This window comes from Catharus ustulatus, chromosome 4 (assembly GCF_009819885.2).
Source record: "Catharus ustulatus isolate bCatUst1 chromosome 4, bCatUst1.pri.v2, whole genome shotgun sequence".
NCBI lineage: Eukaryota > Metazoa > Chordata > Aves > Passeriformes > Turdidae > Catharus > Catharus ustulatus.
In genome coordinates this window covers 58,723,799-58,738,680 of record NC_046224.1, presented here as the reverse complement: position 1 = coordinate 58,738,680, position 14,882 = coordinate 58,723,799, and the positions used below count along the sequence as shown (strand labels likewise).

Sequence of the window (14,882 nt, the reverse complement as noted above, 5' to 3'; positions counted from 1 at the left end):
AAGAAGATGCCAAGGTGTGGATGGAAAGGGTTAGTTTACTTTACTAAGAAGGACTCCAGGTGAGTGCAATTGCCCGCGCTGGGACTGGCTGTACAGTGCATTTCATTGTCACAGATGGTAGGTGTTAGATGATGCAATGCGTACCACGCCAGACAAATTACTTTTTTAGCTCATTCTCCTGGAAACAGGAGGCGAATCTGAACTGGATTTCTGTGCAAACCTGGAGCAGGAGCTGCAAGCTGCAAACCCACCAGAGACCTAAGCAGTGAAAGGGCCCAGTCTTTCAAGAGAAGGTAGATACTTGCTCTGGGGAGAGGGAATTACACAGGAATTGCCTGGATTTTGGAACAAGTCCACTTAGTTTTAAATTAAGCTGTGCACTCTTATTCAGTGAATATAATGAACCTAAAAGTTGGAAAAGCCTGCTCCTAAATGAGAGCCCTGATACAATTCCAGCAACCGCTATGACCAAAAGTGTCGAAATGGCATGGCAAAAGTTGTTCTCATAGCACTTTTAGGCCAAGTCGAAATCAAATGCTGGGGGCGGGGTGCTGGGGAAGAAGAAGGGGTTGGCTGTGGGTTTTTAATTTTTTATTTCTTTATTTTCTCTTTTTCCCACTCCCTAGCAGTATTTCCAGCCTGTCACTCCCGTGGTCAAAACGACAAGCTGGAAGTCGGCGAGGCCGAAGTTAGAGCTCTCCAGGCTCTGACAGCCAAGGGCTGAAGCTGCGGTGGACATTTGTACCTGCAAAGGCAGCTGAAGCCCCGCTCCGGCCGGGCTGTAGGGCGCGGTGCCTCTCTCTGCCTGGGGGATGAAGAGGAGGGCAAGCTGCCGGGGCTAACAAGGGTAGGGACTGCCGGGCGAACCGCGCTGCAGCAGCTCCCCACCGGGCTCTGCCGGGTGCGCAAAGCCGAGCCCCGGGGATCGGAGGAGCGGAGCGGAGAGGCCCGGCCCCGTCCCGCCCAGCCCAGCCCAGCCCAGCCCAGCCCCGGGGCGAGGCTGTCCCGCTGCTGACCCGCCCGGCGGGCGCGCCCCCTCCGCATCACACGAGGGGGCAGCGCGGCCGCTCGCTCTGCCCCGGCGCCCGCCTGCCTTCCCTCCTCTCGCCGCCTCGCCGCAGCCCGGGCTCCGCCGAGTCAAAGCGTGGATCCCTGCCTCCAGTATAAAAATCTCGGCGAGAAGGCTCCAGCGGGAGAGAGAGAGAGAGAGAGCTGGGCGTGAGGCGGCGGCCGGCAGCCCTTCCCGGGGAAGCGCAGGGGCAGGACCAGCCGCGGCTCATCGCGGACCAGCGCGGCTCGCCCCTTCCAGCTGCGGGACAAGAGCTCTGTGCTGCCCCAAGTAAGTTCGAGGCAGCGGCGGGGTCTGTCCCCAGCGGGGTGGTACCCAGCGGGTTCTTCTGGGCTCTGCCCGAGGGATGGTGGCTTCAGAGTGGGAAGAGTGGGAAGCGCTTCCCCTTGTCCCTGCCGTGGCTCCGGGACACTTGTCCCAGCAGGACTCCGCGGAGGGTGGCCGGCCAGAGGGGCCGTGGGGCTGGCTGGGACAGGGGTGCACCTGAGGGGACACCTGAGTCCCCGGAGACACCTGGCCGAGGGGAAGGCGGGGATGGCTGAGCTCTGGGAGAGCCCAGGAGCAGGAGCGGTGCCGCGCTTTGCCGCGGGGCTCCGGTGCCCGGGAGCGCTTAAATGCCAGCGCAGGGTGACAGGGACAGGGTGGCAGTGGCTGCCACGTGACCTGGCGGGAAGGGAGCAGCAGTGTCCGGACAGGTCAGCTTCCAGAGGACAAAAGGGCAGCGGAGCGGCAAACCCCCTGCGCGTCCCAGGTACCCCGTGCCGGGAGCGGCCCCGCTGAGACCCGGGAGTTTAGATTGTGCCTTCAGACTGAGAGCTTCGGCTGATGTTTGTCTTGGGATTTAGCCTTCTTATCCCTTGTTTACTTCTGGTAAAGCAGCTAAATGTAGCAAGAGCTGATAGATCTGTCTAAAACTGCCGTTGCTAGTTTGTATCTTCTTCGTCGGCAGGGACAGGGTGGGGAAAATCTGAGTTAACAATGGTGGAAACAGTTTCCTCTTTGTTGAAACTTATATTATTCTGTAAATGTTTCACTGTCTCCAACCTCGGTGCTTCTAACTCCTTACCTTCCTTTCTTCCCTCCTGTATAAAAGTACAACTTTTCATAGCGGAAAGATAGAGTTCATTCTGGGGGAGCTTATATGCCCCTTTCATATCTTCCATTTGCACCTCTCTTCCATGCTGCCATGGCTTTGCCTTGGTGATGAGTATCTACTGCACTTTTAACTAAGTGGTACCCTCGGGAGCTGGCTTCTAGGATACACACCTGTGAGACTGGTTGGTTCTTGGGAGCACCGAGGAAATGTTTGTGACAGGTCTTCCTCTGTGAGATAGCCCTGCAGGTATGGATAGTGGTACTTCAACTAGATCCTGTTTGCTTGCAATGACTTGTGTTATGGTAGAGGAACATTTTACCTGTGGCTCATCAGCTCTTGAGTTGTGTTCTTTCCTTGTCTTCCCTTCAGGCACTGATTTTTTGAGATTTAGCAAAGCTCAGATTTTGAACAAGAAATAAAAATGTGCGTGTAACTGACTGTGTTAGGGAGAAGGAGCGAAGGGACGGAGAGAAAAAGAAAGAAGGAAAGTAAAAGTTTCTACAAAAATTACTTGAGTTTTTAGGTGTTCTGAGCAGTGTTCTTGAGCTGATTACAAAACAAATTTAATGTTTCTGTGTGTTTGTTTTGTTTCATTTATTTTGGCTTCCTCCCTGCAAAGGAATAAGAATTAAAAAAAAAAAAAAAAAGAGATCTGAACTTTTGATTACGAGAAATAGTTTGAAGGGGAAAAGGAACCAGTGTATTTGTGACAAAATTTGTTAATTTGCAGTAGGAAAGAAAATTTAGATTTGTGTGGAGAGTGTACCTCATTAGACTAAAACAAAAACAACTCCAACCCCCATAACTGACCCCAAAAAGCAGCAAAACCAATTCCTGCTGCATAATTTAGCGATTTTTGCTAAAGAGAATGAAAGTGGTGATCTAATATACTCCCGTCTCCAGGCTAAGCTAAACTCTTCAGTGTTTTTTATGTATGAAGCTTTGGGTGAAACTGAAGGTCAGAAACTCACAGACTTTACTCCCAAGCAAGCTCTTGGGTGGGGAAAAAGAGAAACCAGCAACAAATCTTTCTTTTAAAAATGGTAAATATTCATTTATAGTGAAAAGCAGCCTAAGAAAAACAGGCTTTTTTCAATTATCCAGATGTCTATCCCCAGTTATTTGAGATGCAGTCTGTGGCTGATGCATCCTTGCCAGCAGAAGGTTTGTCTTACTATAGGATTACAAAACATAGTGCTGCTATTCCATATGCCTGACACTGGGGACACTTTGGAGGCTTATCTTATTCCTGACACAGCTCTACTGATGGATGTTTTGTGTAGATTAATCTTTCTGCCACGAATGTGAATATTATTACTTAGTGAACTTCCAGCAGTCATGGCTTCAGCAAGGTACTTCCCTGACATATCCTCTATTTCTTCTTGATCATTCTGGGAATGGTTGTTCCTGAGTCCTTAGATAACAATTAAAAATAATTATTTACAGGAGCTTTGAAAATGCACTCATGTAACTCATGCTATTTTTTTTCTTTCTGCGTGTGTTAGTGCATGTTGGGTTGTTTTGTCAAGGAAAATAAAATTTATCTAGTGTTATGGTATAACAAGTATTTTAGTGTAAGACTAGGGCATTAGGGATGGAGCTGGAATGTCTAATTGCTTCTGCTCTGCTTCAGGCCCCCTCATTACCTACATTCCCAACTGTGGCTTTTTCTGTGGGAATTGCTCTTTAACAATGTATGCTTTGCTTCAATATTTACAACCTCTTGCTGATCAGTGTATCAAAAGCATTTTCATTTAGAGGATACATTTCAGGGCTTTAATTGAGGAAATCTCTTTGTTCCAAGGCTCCCTAATAAACCATACAAAATGCTGTCTTTGAGCGAACTAGGTCACTGTGACGCGTGCACACATAGAGTGATTCTCATCTGCTCAGGGTAGCTGACACTCGCTTGAGCCATATCCCTGGTGAGCTTGTCCCTGATTTATCCTTCTTGGACTGGCTTGTTCACAGGGAGCTTATGCTGAAAATTCACTGCTGGAGGTCATTCTCCATTCTTGGCATCGCTGGCAGCCTTAAGCTTAAATTGCAGCCTCATTTTCTATCCAATTAATACCACTCTTATGTCGCTGAGTTTCCATGGTGCCCCCAATCTCCTGTCTACATATTGATGTCTGACAGCAGGAATAGCATTCTGTGTTGCTATATATACTTACTAAACCCATCAAAACTATTTAGGGTCTGTCACACTAATTTATATCCATATCCTGATATTATTTGTATCTGTTGAGCTTTGACTGATAGAACTTACTGCACTAAGGAATCAGCCCCAACAATGCACTCCAGGGATGGCTCAAGGGATGGATGTTTTGAGAAAGGGGAAAAAGACTCTCTTCTAGAGTAGCTGGGGTAGTCTAGAATCCTTTGAGCACAATAGAGTCATTTTGAAAACATCCAAGTTTCAATGGCTCCAAGTTAATGCTTTGGAAATCATTCTTCATTGTGCTGCTCTGAATGCACAAAGAGTCCTCTCCAATGGAGTCCTGGAGAGGAAAATAGAAAAGTGGGCATTGTCAAGTGTTCAATGTGTATTTGAGGGGTGTTTGGGGAAATTTGAGTCAGTTGTCTGACATCAGTTTGTTCAGCAGAAGCACTGTGGAAAAATGGCATTAGAGGAGCCAGCAATGTCTTCTGTAATGTGGATGTTTTTATTTTACTACAGTAACCCACAGAGCAGAGTCATTGTGTAAGAAATGGTGTGGCGGTGTCTCAGTGGACTGATACAGCAGCAGTGAAGCCAGATGAGAAAAGGCACATCTTCTGTGTATCACTAAATTTCAGGGCACTGACTACTTGTTATTCATGTCAGCAGTATTAGGCACTAAAGACCATATTTAATATTTTTAAATTTAAATATGCTCTGCAAACTGTGGATTTTAGATTGAACAAAGTGGTCATCCACTGAAGAAACTTTTAAATCCCACTACCTTTAACATGGGCTTGATCAAACCCATTAAATAAGAACTGGCACTCAGAATTTGTTTCTTAATATTTTTCATGTTCTGAGTTGCCAGAACTGATCTTGTGGTGCTGAGTTCATCAATACTTTTCAGGCTCCTACTGATTTTTCCTAGTGACAAGTAAGGACCTTGAAGACTTAAAAGGACCTGTTGCAGGTGCTGGTATTAAAGCAGTTCAGTTTTTTTCACCTTACCATGGTAGAAAGGGTCGGCAGCTGACTAGATATTCTCTTGGCCAATATATCTCACCTTCTTTTATTCCATGGAGCAGAATCACTGTGCCATTTAAAATATCTGGCTCTAACTTCTGCAGTGGCGCTGTGACGATTTTCTTATTTTTTGTTTCTTGCCTTGTCTACATGCATGGGAGTGACTTTTCAAAAACTGTAGTTGTCTTGCAGATTGCTTTTGCACATCCTTCAGGCTGAAGATTGAGAGAACACAGCTGTAGGCAATTTGATGGGAGATGAGAAGGGGGAATGGGAATGTAATAAAGAGCAAGGTGTATTCCTGATAAAGCTGGGGGATTTTCACCCTCACCATTCCTCCACTCCAAAAGGCCTTCCTAGCCCTCCCAGAATGGCACATTCTGGTTTCAATGGGGATGACCTCTGGAGGTGAGGAGCTGAGCTAACTATATCTGAGGCAAAATCCAATTCCATTGCATTAAGAAAAATATATTAATGTGTTATTTTGGGCCTTAGGAGCACATTTTTTTGCAAGTACCGCTGATTGCATGGCAGCTGCAACAGAGGGGTAAAGGCTTTTAGAGCAGAATGGCGTTAAGGAAGCTGGGTGTTTTCTGATAAATATGGTCTTTGAAAGTAAATAGTGCTTGGGGTTCCAGCACACTGCCATTTAGTAAACTGCAAAGTTCAGTTTTAAACTGGGCCTTTCTCCTTTGAGGCCTGCCAGCACTATTTCAGAGCTCATTAGATGTTTCACAAGTGCATTATAAAAATCTTCCTCATTAGTTTCTACACAGTTTCAGCATAGCTTGGACCTTGTAAATATCCCCTATTTACTTGTGGATGAAACAATCATCAAATGGCTGTGGGGAGGGAAAAGAAAGGAGAAAATCTCTACTGCCCCAGCCTAAATCCTGATTTTGACACTGGTCTACAGGTAGCTAACCACATTATTGAAACAGAATTTTTGCCGTCTTCAAAGAGTGTTTTTGGAGGAATTCCCTATCTGTACAAAATATCTGCTTCCAGGAGTAAAACCAGAGAGAGGGATTGGGAGGAAAGATGAGGCAGGATGGGCTTTTATTTTCTTTTCAAAGCCTCATCTACACATGTGGGCTGATGCTGAGATATTTCGGGGGGCTGGTCCAACTGGGTGGAGACAGGCACAGGACTATGAGGTGGAGGTAAGCTGTTTCTCAGGCTTGGGTGCAAAGTTGGTCTTGATCTTCTCAGTTCATGAAGGCACAGAGGCAACTTTGCAGTCATCTTCATCATCTGACTTTGCTGATTGCAGCTACCTGCTGCCTTTTCTGTCCCTAAAGACTAAAAAGGCAAAAAAACAGATAATTTGACTCCATGGGTACACAGGAATTCCTTGTGCATTGACACAAACAGTAAATATAGATGTATCTGTGGAAGCCAAAGTGTCCCTGCACAGAAATAACTGAGTTAATTTCTCAGGTTCAGTTCCAGTGGATATCAGGCACAAAACTTGTATTGTTCTTTTTTTTTTTTTTTTTTTTTTGTTGTTTTTGTCCTCAGAGCCATGCAAACAGTGGCATTAGTTTCAAAAGCAGCTAAAGATGATATGACTCTTGCATTTAAGGCTTCCTTGTTTCTAGTGGATCACTGGAACAACAGATTCATTTATGTATGTATTTATTTTTTTAGCTCTACTCCTCACACATCATGTATCTTGAAGTGCAAGGGAGCCTTAGTAGCAGTGCAAATATATGCACCCATCTGTAGCCAACAACAGAAGGCTCACAGTCTGTAGCATCTTTTCTTCTGTGATAGGATTATCCAAAATGTGCTTAATACATTGTGTAAGGGTATTTGTTGTATCAAAAACTTTGTTTTTAAAGACAACTATTTTAGTTGTTCTTTTTAAATTTTTTTTTAGCAGGTTTGTGGCATGTAAGCAACAGTGGGAAGAGTGACGTTGTCTTAAAACACCCATTTTAACATTTCTCTAATACTCATTTAGGCACTTTGTCAGATAGCAAGGAATGGATCTCTTAAGAAAGTTTTGTTTTCTTCAAAAGTAAGATAGAAAGAGATTTGGAAATAGCCTTGGTAGAAAGACAACAGTTCTGATGTCTGTGCAATGGGGCTGCAAAGTCACAGCTTGCTTTCAGGCAACCAAGCTTCTTCCATTTCAGTATTTAGTTCTTTTTCAGCTCACTAGAAATCATATTCTTCCTGTCTAGAAGAGATTAATATTTAACCAGGCACACATCCTCCAAACATTATTCAGGCAAAGTTGATGCTGCAGCAAGAGCTTAATCAGAATAAGGAATATATAATTCAGTCTAAGATTTAGAAAGAGTACCCCCTCCTTTTTTTGGGCAACAAATTCTTCAAAATAAGACAGGAATGTGCTATAATGCCGCTAAATGGTTGTGACTCTTGTGCTTCTTTCAGCAAAATTTCATTGAAAGCACCTTTGGACTGAAGCCTTTTAGTAAATTAGAGATAAGATTGTTCTGATACTCTGCCTTAAATCTGATCTAAAAACTCTTTGTTTCTGTAGTTCAAACAATAAAAATTACATGTTTAAAAGTAGCCTCCCCACTCCATCACATTAAACAAAAATAATTTGAAATTCTTTTTTGTCATTGGATACTGCTGGAAGCCAGGGAAGCAGTTGCTCAGACTACTCAAGGAAAACACGAGAGAAAGAATTATAACAATAATTAAGCACCTGCTAAATGCGTGAGAGATGTGAATTTTTCATGAAAGCATGTTTACAAGGGGTGTTACCTTCCTTGCACCAATGAGATTGTATCTATCCTTAGTTCCATGGACTGGTCTGTAAAAGTGTAGTGTTTCTTTAAATAAAGGGTTTTTTGCTACTCTTCTGCAAGAAGGAACTTTGTTGCTATATCCTTTTCCTACTCTCATAGCCCAAATGCTACACTTTTTCTGCCTAGGATGGTTTCACCTGGAAAACCAATCTTATACTGTAGGGATTTAGCTTGCTTTTTGGTGCTGAAAAACCCCTGAGATGCCGTTGTTGCTTCCCAATAGCTTGTGCCACCTGAGTGCCTGGTTGTTTGCTTGGATTGCTGCCTTCCCAGAGGCCAGAAAGCTGTTTTTCTTTGTACAAGAGTCACTTGCTTTTATTAGAAGCCTGTCTGGCTGCAGCTGATACGCAGTAGGGACGGGAGGATGGAAAAAATCTACTAGCCAACAGATAGGATTTTCAGCAGTCTTCCAAAAATGCTGCAAGCTTTGATTCAGGAACTTCATGTAATTTCACTTACTAAATCCTCACTTTGCTAAGCTGTCCCTTCAGCCCATGCTTCTTGTCCGATTTGCGCGTTGTCAGATGCTTTTGCTAATCTCTGTAGTTGATGTTTGCTTAAGTGATTATTTGGCAGGAGTGTGTGAGCAGGCGTGTGTGTCATTGCTGTTGGCATGGCAGTTGGTATGATACGGCATTAACATACTTGTTCCATGCTCTGGGCCTCCTCCTCTTCCAGGCTTATTTATGCAGCAGAAGGACAAAAATAAATAAAACCCCAAACAAAACCAAAACCCCCCACAAACCAAATCAGAAGCCCATGTGGCAGCCAGTTATGGTATGATGATCCTCTGGCCAATTTGACTAGGGTTCTGCAGAGTTCAGAGGAGCCTGGAGGCTGCTCTCATTTTACTTCTAGTACTAATCCCAAATAGACCATCTACCAGCAGAGGATTTGCAAGGAGCTGCAGTGATTATGGGCTGCCTAAGTAGGGGTATCTGCATTGAATCTAGTCTTTGTTGTGCTTGCAAATACCATTGGAAACTGTATTTATAGGGTGGTAAAGAAGAAAAGGCAAGACCCACTCCCTTTATGTTTTTTTTAGCTCAAGAGCCTGTCATTAAATGATTTTAGTTTATATTTTGGACTCATTAATGTAGAGTGGTTATTGGGATTAAAGATGTATGTGTTGTAAGAGGTGCCACTCTCTTCTTTCCATTGCTTCTAGTTTGAGCTATAATCTTTGCTTGTCTCATATGTTGTTGGAGCACCTTTATGGGCTCTGAGTCACCTCACTGAGAACAGCGGGATTTACTTAGACAAAGTGAATGTAAAAGTGCGTGTGAAATCTTTGCTTGATTGTGAAAACTTCACTTATAAGGCCCATACCCTTTGTGAGTGGGGTGGGGATGAAAGCTCTTGTGATAAGTTTTATAGCAATGTATTTACTGTAGGGCATTTGACAACTTCACTTGGTACATTTCTGGACACCTGTTTAAGCATGAGCTGCTCTCGTATGATTTTGGTTTTTTTTTTTTTTTGTACAGTCAAGCTATTGATGAGCTGGGTATCTCCTCCCCTTTCCGATGTAAACTGCTTCTGTTAGTCCATGTTAATGACCATACCCTTCCAAGGCAGAGAGTCTGGGCTGTGCATAACCCCTGGCCAAACCTGTCCCTGAATGACAAGCTGGTGCTGTGAAGGTTCTGAGTTTATCCTGATGAGTGGTGGAGGCTGCCATCTCCCCACTGGGATCAACCCCTGGTTTTGTCTCTGAAGGGAGAAATATTCTGGGCTTAACATCTGAAATGTTTTGTAAAGTTGGCTGAAATCAGAAATGCAGGAGACAGGGGAGAATTTTCTCTCTCTGTCTGTAACTACCTGCAAAATTGGCCAGGTTTTCATGATAGAAAAAAATTCCAAAGTTCAAAAGGGGATGGGGAATGGGAGGAGAAGTGTGGGAGCTTCCTGTTCTTACTCATAATATTGATCCAAAAAAGTTATTTTGAAAGAGCTGAAAAATATTTATAGGCACTTCCAGTATTTTGCAACTGAGTTAACATATACAAGCACCTCTTCTTACTTCGGTGTCCTACATGGTCCTGGTCTTTCTTTGGCTGCTCCTCTGTGCCCAAATACAGCACCTTCTTACTGTTTTTCCCAAAGGGTGAGAGTTTTTGAGAATAGCTGTAGGTTGAATAATGCCACACAAGAAAAGGACTTAAAAAAAAAATAAAAGTGGCATCTTACAGCATCTACTTTGTTCATTTAATTGCTATGTACTATATTTTAGATTGAATTATTTATGGCTATGTCTGAAAGTGCTTTAAATAAGAGCCCCTCTTTCCTGTGCTAACCACAGCCATAGGATGAATGGGTATGGCAGGTGTGTGCTTTTAGAGAGGAAAAGAGAGATGTGTAGAGACTTTGCCCTGACATCATGTTTTACACACACACCAAAAGCAAGTCTCTGCTCAGAGAAACTTTAAAAAATTTAGAGATGCATTGCAAAAATGTGTTAGATAACTTTAGACTTGCCAATTGTGCAACATATACTGTAAATGACAAGTTCACATTTTTATGCGTTGACACTTCCAGCATGTGAATAAGTCTCTGATTCCATTTGGGATTTTACCAACTGAGATTTCTCACGTAATTGTGGGTGGGAATTTCTTATCTTATTTAAACTGCAACAAACAAAAAACTCAAAGCAGATGTCTGTGAAGTGTAAATTATCTGTCTTAAGTCTAGAAAAATTGAGGTTGAAATATTTCATCTGAGGCTTATCGAAATGGAATTTTTGGAGTTACTGAATCCATGATTCCAGGTCAGTGGAATTTTAGTTTGCATCCGAACACTTCCAGGACTTATTGAGCATTGAGAGAATGGAAACAAGAACTTAGCCAATGTGTCTATCTCGTATTTAGGCTACAGCCAGCTCTTCATGGTGCCCTGTCATATCCAACCCGTGCTCTTCATTCAGGAATTTTTATTCTCATGATCTGTCAGAAATAATTGCTATGGAATACAGCAGTGGGCAACAAGGAGCATTTTATCAAGTTTATCCTTTCCTGGTCCATTTACAATTTTCTTCAAAGCATACCTTTGAGAATTAGAATCTAAGTGTAGTTTTGGCAAACATTTTAAAGAGTTGTTATAATTATAAATTATAATAAAATTGTCTACTTACAAAATAATTGTGAACAGTTGAAATAATTTGTAATTGTTATTTACAATTATTACTACTATTATTGTAAAATAGAACAAAAATAAAAGTTTTATTTCGTTTTTCCCCCAAAACTTGTGCATGTACTTTTCATGCAGTTTTGACTTTTTCTTTCTTTTTATTCTCCCCATATAATCACAACTTCTACCACAAAAAACATTTTAACCTTTGATCAGTGCTCTTAGCAGAGAATAAGCTTGGTTTTCACTGCCTAATGCAAAGTGGGATTGATATGAAATGAAAGAGACATTTTCTAAATCTCATTTATATCTGTCTACTATTCCTTCAGGTTTTAAAAAATATGTTCTAGGCCTGAATACTTTTTGGAGTAGCAGAACCTCCAAGCTACAGCTGCTGATCCCAGGTGAACTCTGGTTTCCTTGCTCAGATTCCTGGATGGTTCCAGCTTTGCTGCCTTGCAGAGCTAAACCATCGAAGGCAGAAAATGCTTCTGTAGCAGCAACTGGGTCAGCCTGTGAATTAGACCTAGCTTTTCCCAAGGCATGGGCCACTATCTTCTGTCCAATTGTAAAAGATGTGAAAGTGGATGGAAGAGCATGGGTTGATGTCTGTAAAACCAGGCTTATGTGGATTCCTTAAAACTCTTTGCAGATAGCATTCATCTTCCTTAGCTTTAAATGTGGACAGGCCTGAAAGGGGTTTTCCCCATGCAGATAAGCCACAAGCAATCTCTTTTGGTTTTGAAGATGTATTTTCATTACTTTGAATAGCTGAGGTTTCCTGAATCTTAATCTTGAATTCATGTGTCTATAATGTCCTTATTTTCATAACCTCAGCCTGGCTTTGCTTTAATCTTTCCTTTATTTAAATAGTGCAGTAGGTCACCTTTCATAAATATTACACATTCTCTCATATTTCTCATTTTTAGTAGGCTTTTACAGCTCCTTGCCTAGGTTTAAATCAATAGAATATTTCAGTTTCTTTAATTCTAAGTGTGCTCACAATTCATGCCCTTATTCTAGCAATTGCATTTGGCTGAAATTTAACTCGGCATTTTATAATTTTAATTTTCACAGTCAAATTTTTTTCATATTACAGCTTACAATTTTAGAAGTGCTGTTCTAAAGTTTTGTCTACTCTGAAATGACTCTTTTGCTAAACACAGGGATGTGACATCATCTGTCTCCAGAAATTTTTTGGTGTCTTTAAGTTATTCCAGCAGTCATTACTGTATAGTGGTATGGAAGCAGATAAATTTATTTTTTTCTTTGTTTGTTACTGGTTTTTTTTTTTTTTCCCATTAGACTTTAATATATCTATGGTGAATGTTATCTGGTATTTTTGTTATCCAGTTGCCTGAGTAGTTGTGAGGACAAAGACCCCCATACTCTTGGTTAACACCCCACTATATGGGCAGCATGTTTTGTGGCCTTGTTTTCCTTTCTTTCTTCCAGATGCTTCACAAATACCTTCTACAATGATGATCCTAGGCAGGACTTCAGCTGCTAAAACATCTCCCTTTTGTACGAAAAAATTGTTATTCTTATCCTCAGAGTTTCTGTTCCTTGGCCAATATTGAAAGAGTGACAGGACCTTTTGTCTGGTCCCAAGATTACAAAGCTCTCCTAACATAGTCTTTGAAAATCTGAACAATTTGCATCTAGTGAAAAACTGCCAGGATATGTTTTTAAAGCCTTTTCATAGGTTAGTGAGTTGTCGTTTGTAGGTTATGATTTATCATTGCGAAAAATGTGCTTTTCTAGACTGTGCTAGTTTGTGGGGTTCCTGTTTCAGCTGGTTTACACTTGAACTGACTTTTTTCAGCTCTGGAAATGCAGTTAATGCAATCAAATTTCTCAAAGTAGTTTCTTTTTTTTCATTTGCTTTATTTTATTTCCTCTAACTCTGTCTGGCAGTTCTACCTCCAGTTCTTTACTTGTATAACCTAAGGGCATGCATCTCCCTTCCCTGAAAACTGGAGCAGGAGAGCCATTTAACTGCTGTGCAATCTCTCTCTGCCCTCACTGACTTTGCATCAGGAGAGTCTGCAGACCCCACCAGCTCTTCTGGGGTTCCAGTCTCCCATGTGCTTAAGGAATGCCTTATTACTTGTCACTATGCATTTGCTTCCTTGTTCTTTGGCCTAGCTCTTGGACCTCTTAATCTCCATTTTACATCTCACCTGCCAAAGTTGTTCTCTTCTATTAGTTTCACTTGGGCTGCATTTCCATTTTCTTTCTCTTAAAGATATTCTGTGAGTGAATAAATTCTTAAACAACATTTGCGAAGTAATTTTGTTTTCTTTTGTTTTTTTTTTCCCTGAGTGACCAGAAGTATCATCAGTGATTGCACTTTGGCATCATTTCAGAATATCTGTGCTTGTTCTTAGCATTTTTTTTGAAAGGACAGGTCTTAGGGAACAGAAAGAAGTGACTCCCAGATTCTGTAATTTTTAGAACCTAGTTCTCTTAGCACTGATAATGACCTCAGTCACACTCCCAAAATCAGGTGGTAACTGTGGTGTGAAGATTTCAAATGACTGTGAGAGATCTGTGTTTACATCCTATGGAAATATATCTGAGCTGTTACTCATTTTGGAAATAAGTCTAGAAGCAGCCCTAATCCCTTAATCAATTATTTTTCATTGTTTGGGACTTACTCATTGTAGATTTTTCTCCTACAATCTTCAAACTAATTGCCACCATGTGAGTTGGTTACACTGACAAGAAATCATTGATAAAAATTATCACACTTTCACCCTTATAGAAAATGGTAATATCATAATTTGATCACCAACTATTTCACATCGATGAGCCCTGGTCTGAATTGGAGGCTTGTATATTGTCATCCCAAAATTTCTAGTTGGAAGCTCTCACCTACTGTACCTCCCTGCCAGGAAAGTGTGAGTCGTCCTTCTGACGACTTCTTCTACCTTAGCTGCTATGTGTGCAATATTGTATGTTTTTGCCTTTTAGAAGAAATCCCTCTAAGCATTTTAACTAAAAGCCTGATCCAAAGTATCTGAAGGTCCACCAAAGAAATTAAATACATATGTAGAAGTAAATGTATATATGTATATAGGCTCATTGTGATTTAGGGTGGCTTTATAATAACAATTTTTGTGCTCCTGCCTTGTTGGGTGTTTTGTTTTGTTTTTAATGAGCACCTGGGCAAACTGTGCTCCAGGAAGCTGTTTGTGATATTAGAAATGTGAACAAATTGCATCCATGTACATCTAATTTGTTGCCCTGATGCTTTTCAGCTGTGGTAAATGCATAACTATTTGAAAACAAATATGTTGTCAGAAGTGAAATATCCTGTGCAAACCACCCTTTTTCCCTTATGTCTGACTGTGTTCAGCTTATCTGATGCTGACTTAGTCTCCATGCATCTCACACAAAATTATTTTAGTATTAACTTCTCATAGTACCACTTATACTTTTAAAATGTCTCTTATTTAACTCCTGGAATTATTTATATTATTTGAAAAATTGATGTTTATTCTCCCCTCCTTTTTCCCCTGTCGGTTCCTATTATGGAAGACCAAGTCTTAGTAAGTTGAGGTAGTCAGTACTTTAGTGTTAGTTTAAGTGCAGAATCCCAAAGCAACTCTTTTT

General features: G+C 41.6%; 1 protein-coding gene across 2 annotated transcripts in view; it reads left to right on the top strand.

The window, feature by feature from the left end:
• Positions 1–1,056: 1,056 nt before the first annotated feature.
• PTN (pleiotrophin) overlaps positions 1,057–14,882 on the top strand; it is a 75,503-nt gene continuing 61,677 nt past the window's right edge. Inside the window, exon 1 of one of the 2 annotated variants that reach the window (XM_033057929.2) lies at positions 1,057–1,339. The gene's annotated coding sequence lies outside the window, so the exon portion shown is untranslated. Of the gene's footprint in view, positions 1,340–1,738; positions 1,821–14,882 lie in introns of those variants that run through there. The other variant, XM_033057930.2, reaches the window with a different exon arrangement.